This window comes from Echinops telfairi, unplaced genomic scaffold, assembly GCF_000313985.2.
Source record: "Echinops telfairi isolate 266 unplaced genomic scaffold, ASM31398v2 ScPeMD7_7472;HRSCAF=8510, whole genome shotgun sequence".
NCBI classification, from domain to species: domain Eukaryota; kingdom Metazoa; phylum Chordata; class Mammalia; order Afrosoricida; family Tenrecidae; genus Echinops; species Echinops telfairi.
Genome location: NW_022111376.1, coordinates 6,167,875 through 6,173,898, shown reverse-complemented (window position 1 = coordinate 6,173,898; position 6,024 = coordinate 6,167,875). Strand labels below are relative to the sequence as shown.

Here is a 6,024-nt window from a genome sequence, read left to right as displayed (position 1 = left end):
GAGAGAGTCAAAAAGGAAGCCTGTAGACTGACACATGTCATAGAGATGTGTGAGCCCTACAATGCCCTTTGCCTATCACCAGAGAACTCTAGATTCAGAGGGGAATAAAATAATAACAACTCACTGAGCCCACCTCCCCCTGGCTCCCCCAGCTTCTTCCTCCTCCCCAGCTGCTCCCGGAGCGGTGGCTCAGGAGGGAGGTTGAGATGGCAGATGAGATCACCAAGGCTCAGGTCACCCAACTTGGTGGCCACAGAATCTTCGGAAAGATCATCCGCAAAGAAATCTCAGCCAAATCATATTTGAGGATGACCGGTACCTTGTTTTTCATGACATTTCCCTGCAAGCACCAACACATTTTCTGGTGATACCAAAGAAATACATTTCCCAGATTTCTGATGCAGAAGATGATGATGAAAGCCTCCTTGGTCATCAGAACAAAAAATCTTACCATGGTGAATGATGGGGGGAGTGCGGAGTGGAGATCCAAAGCCCATGAGTAGGCCACTGGAGATCCCCTTGCAGAGGGGTCTCGGGGAGGAGATGAGCCAGTCAGGGTGCGATGTAACAATGATGAGAAATACAACTTTCCTCTAGTTCCTAAATGTTTCCTCCCCGCTCCCACTACCATGATTCGAATTCTACCTTGCAAGTCTGGCTAGACCAGAGGAGGTACACTGGTACAGATAGGAACTGAAAATACAGGGAATCCAGGGCGGATGAGCCCTATAGGACCAGTGGTGTGAGTGGCAAAACAGGGAGGGTAAAGGGAGAATGGGTAGGAAAGAGGGAACCGATTACATGGAACTGTGTGTGACCTCCTCCCTGGGGGACAGACAACCGAAAAGTGGATGAAGGGAGACGTCAGACAGGGCAAGATATGACAAAATACCCATTTATAAACTATCAAGGGCTCATGAGGGAGGGGGGGAGCGGGGAGGGAGGGGAAAAATGAGGACCTAATGTCGGGGGTTTAAATGGAGAGAAAATGTTTTGAGAAACGATGTACAAATGCGCTTTACACAATTGATGTGTGTATGGATTGGGATAACAGTTGTATGAGCCCCTAATAAAATGTTAAAAAAAAAAAAAAAAGAAAGCCCTTGGACATTTAATGATTGTTGCCAAAAAATGTGTAGCTACTCTGAGCCCGAACAAGGGTTATCAAATGGTGGTAAATGAAGGTTCGGATGGGGGACAGTCTATCATGTTCATGTTCTCTGCGGTGGGCAGATGAATTGGCTTCCTGGTTAAGCATGCTTTCAGGGACACATACCCCTTCTCTAGGCAATGATCAGGTTAGCAAGTTCAAATATATTAAATAGTACCCTAAATTTGCCTACCTATGGAGAGATTAAGGAAATAATGGGGGGCATATGTAATAAAAGACATTGTTGAATGCTTGAACTATAAATAAATAACTCACTGACAGAATCAATGCCTCAGTGAGTTTCCGAGACTGTAACCCTTTCTGGGACTAGAAACTCTCATCTTTCTGCAGCAGAGTAGCTGAGGTTTTGGACAGCTGCCCTTGCAGCTAGCGGCCCAATAAGTAACCACTACATCACAAGGGCATCGACCAAAGAGAAGAAAGGAAGAAGAGAGGGAGAGGAGTAAGGAGGACAGGGGAAAGAAGGGAGGAGAAAGGAAAAGACGGGAAAAGAAGGAAGGAGGGAGGGGAGAGGGGGAACACTTGTCATAAAATCTGCTGCTGAGGGAGGGGAACACAGTGGCTGCAACAATGGGCTCGAACATAAGAACTGTGGGAAACAACAAGTTATCTAAAATTGATGGCATGGAGGGTATAGGATGCCTGGTAGGGCTTGATCAAGGGCAATGTAGCCGAGAGGAATTACTGAAACTTAAATGAAGGCCAAACATGATAGTGGGACAAGAGGAAAGTAAAAATAAATAGAGGAAAGAACTAGGAGGCAAAGGGCATTTATAGAGGTCTCAATACAGGCATGTACATATGTAAATATATTTATATATATATTGATAAGGAAATAGATCTATGTACATATATTTATGTTAAGTAATAACCCGGAATTCTGTGAAGCTCACCTTCCCTACAAGATCGCTGAAGACAAAATGGGTGAATGAGCAAATGTGGTGAAGAAAGCTGATGGTACCTGGCTATCAAAAGATCTAACAACTGGGGTCTTAAAGCCTTGAAGATAAACAAGCGGCCATCTAGCAGAGAAGCAACAAAACCCACATGGGAGAAGCACACCAGCTTGTGTGATCATGAGGTGTCAATGTGATCGGGTATCAGGCATTGTGGTAGTTACATAATATGGTGTCAATTTGAGGATTAAGAGTGAAGGGGTGGAGTCTAGCCTGTCAATCAGGTCATAGCCAATGAGGCCTCTGTGTGGGCCTGGCCTTCTCCTGAGGATTCTGGGAACTCCAGCATTCCTCCTTGGAGGCTAGCAGCCCAATAAGTAACCACTACATCACAAGGGCATCGACCAAAGAGAAGAAAGGAAGAAGAGCTCTTGCTCTCGCTCTTTCATTCTCTCTCTCTCTCTCTCTCCCTCTCTCTCTCTCTCAGTTCATTCCCTGGGAGACATTGCAGTTGACAAAATACATGGAACTACGCTAGTGCCCTGAGCTGGAGGAACCACATAGAGACACCTGCCGGTGCTGAGATGCTTACACCACTGGATCCACAAGACTTTCCACCCACTGGCTTGTGATCATCCTACATTCGGCGTCATTGCATGTGTTGCGTGAGTCTGAAGAGGAATTTATAGATTTGTATAGGACATATGAACTAATATCAAACTTTTGAACTTGATCTGGACTGGGCTGGGATGTTTTCTTAATGTTCAATTGCTCTTATATATAAACCTCTTTCCTATACACATGTGCATTTATGAATTTGTTTCTCTAGTCTACCCAGACTAACACAGGCATCAAAGTTCCAGAAGAAAAAATCATATTGATATGAATGAGGGGAAGTGCAGAGGAAAGACCAAACTCATCTACAGACAAACGGACATCACCTTACAGAAGCGTCACAAGGAAGAGACAAGACAGTCAGCATGCAGTATAGCACCAACGAAACAAACAACTTTCCTCTAGTTCTTTAATGCTTCCTCCCCCTACTCCCAGTATCATGGCCCCAATTCTACCTTACAAATCCGGCTAGATCAGAGCATGTGCATGGGTATAGATAAGAGCTAAAAATACAAGGAATCCTCAGGACCAATAATGAGAGTAGCAATACCAGGAGGTTAAGGGGAAAGTGGGGAGAGGAAAGGGCAACCGATCACAATGATCTATATATAACCCCCTCCAAGCGGGACGGGCAACAGGAAAGTGGTGAAGGGAGACATCAGTCAGTGTAAGACATGAAAAAATAATAATAATTTATAAATTATCAAGGATTCAAGAGGGAAGGAGGGTGGGCGAGGGACTGGGAAAATAAGGAGCTGATACCAAGGGCTGAAGTAGAAAGCAAATGTTTTGAAATGATGATGGCAACATATGTACAAATGTGCTTGACACAATGGATGGATGGATGGATGGGTTGTGATAAGAGCTATATGAGCCCCCAATAAAATGATTTTAAAGAAAAGAAAATGATGATGGCAACATATGTACAATTGTGCTTGACACAAAGGATGGATGGATGGATTGTGATAAGAGCTGTAGGAGCCCCAAATGAAATGATTTTTTTTAAAAAAGAACCACTGTGGGACTTTTCATCCTGTTGTACACAGGGTCGCCATGAGTCAGAACCAACTGATGCCACCTGACAACAAAGTAGGAAATGTTTTAACTTATTGTCTCATGACTGCATGTAAAACTTCTTTTAGTCACATATTTAAACCAACCAGTCGAAATAGCCTCCATCAGGTGTCCAACCAATCACTGCAAAGCCCCATCGTTGAGTGATCTGGCAGTTTCCCATCAGAATGTTCTAACTTTAATTCCTATTTCTGCCTCAGAACTGTGCCTCTGGTACTCCACAATCTTGTATCCTCTGATTTCTCTTTGTGAGATTAGGCATGCCCCTGGTTCTAACTGCTTAGACCCCTCAATAAACTCCTTGGCTTTGATTTTAACAGAGTCTGTCTTCCTACTCACTGACACATCCACCTCCACTGTGGCCTTGTTTAATTTGACAGACGACATCTGCAAGGACTCTATTTCCCAATGAGACCACCCCACAGGGATGGGAGTTTGAACTCCAACAAGTATTTCTGGGGGGACATAAGGCAATATATACCACAGGGCATGCCAATTTCCATTCACCCTCTCCATTGGGCAGAATAGGGGAGGAAGGAAAGCCTCTGACCACAAGCACTGGCACTCCAAAAGGCCCCATAAAAAGCACTCACACACACACAAACACACTTTTTATATCAGGTGCAGTGCAAACATCTAGAACAGAAGCGAATTTGGATGCTCAGTCTGAGCTCTACCACAGAACCTGCATTTTCTTTCTTGGGCAAGGGCCAGCCCTACTCTGGGTACAGTGTCCCTATGTGGATCTGAGGGCTGCAGAGGTGATCTCAGAGAGACTTAGGAGATGATTGCAAAAGCCAGCTCTGGGGTAATAAGATGGCTTGGAATGTTACCTGAGCCCAGTGTAATTGGAGATGGTTGAGCCAGGCAGAAAGTCCAACCAGCCATCAGTAGGGTTCTCCTATAATTGCAGGGGACTTGATTTGTAAATGTGGTCATGACTTAGAGAAAAAGGATTAACCCTGAGCAAAATGCTCTTTATTCAAGTAACCCAAAGCTCCACCCTCCGACACTCAGCTTCTGCTCTGACACTAATGCCAGCTGCTGCAGGTCCACTCATCATCCTACAGCCAGTCTGACAATGCCTCAGAACTGGGGAGGGTAGTTTCTGCCATTATCAAGCAGATCCACTTGAGAAACTGATTTCACAGGGGAGACAAGCTTTCAAACCAAAATCTCTCAGGCCTTCTAGCAAGTCATATCTTGACAGCCTGGTCCTAGATGATTCACTCTTCTAAAGGGCTCCCAGTTTGCTCAAGACAAGAAATTGTTCTTCTTTTTCTAGCAACAAAACCACTCAAATTTTTTTTTCCCCACTCAAATTTTTACAGGTAACACTTGTAAATCTGGCTGGACATGGCATTTTTTCAAGGGGAACAAAATCCTAACTGAGGCGATAGAAGGGCATCATCTCCTACACATAAAAAGTCTCAACTATAGCAGGAATCCTGGTGCAATAGTGGTTACCCCTGGGGCTGCTAACCACAAGGTCAGCAATTTGAACTCACTGTCTAGTACTCAGGAGACAGACTTGGCTTCCTACTCCTGTAAAGATTTCCAGTCTCAGAAACTTACAGGGACAGTTCTACTCACTCTATTGGGTCACCATGAGTCATACTGGACTCAATGACAGTGAGTTTGTTTTTGGTTTTGTTTTAATGATAGGAGACATGGTTGGTGCAAGTTCCCCAGGTGGTGCAGTTTGTAATTGGCTGCAAACCCATCCTAATTACAGCCAAGAAAACCCTAAGGAACCCTGTGGGAAAACCTCTTCTGGTAACAACTGAGTCCAAATCAAATCAATGGCAACAGGCTTATTTTATTTTTTGTTGGGGGATTGGGGCTGTACAAATGGTTAAGTATTTGGCTATTAACCGAAAGGTTGGCAGTTCTAAGTCACCCAGAGGTACCTCTAAATACCTGGTGATCGAGTCACAAAAGGTGATAGCCATTGAAAACCCTACAGAGCTCAGATGAGGTTGCCATGAGCTATAATCAACTCAACAGCAACTGATTTGGTCTGCTGATTTTGTAGATATAGTTATATTTAAATATATGTATGACCTAAGATTGATTATTCTTTAAACTATAAAGCTCATGAATAAGGATGCTGTATAGTGGAGTTTCTCAATCATCATTTAATAAAAAAAAAACAGGGTAATGTAACCATGAGGAATTACTGAAACCCAAATGAAGAGTGAGCATGATAGTGGGACAAGAGGAAAGTCAAAGGAAATAGAGGAAAGAGCTAGGAGGCAAAGGGCATTT

The 6,024-nt window shown here is 43.9% G+C and overlaps 1 pseudogene; it reads left to right on the top strand.

The window, feature by feature from the left end:
• Window positions 1–206: 206 nt before the first annotated feature.
• On the top strand, window positions 207–1,254 carry LOC101662205 (annotated as a pseudogene).
• The last annotated feature ends 4,770 nt before the right edge of the window (window positions 1,255–6,024 follow it).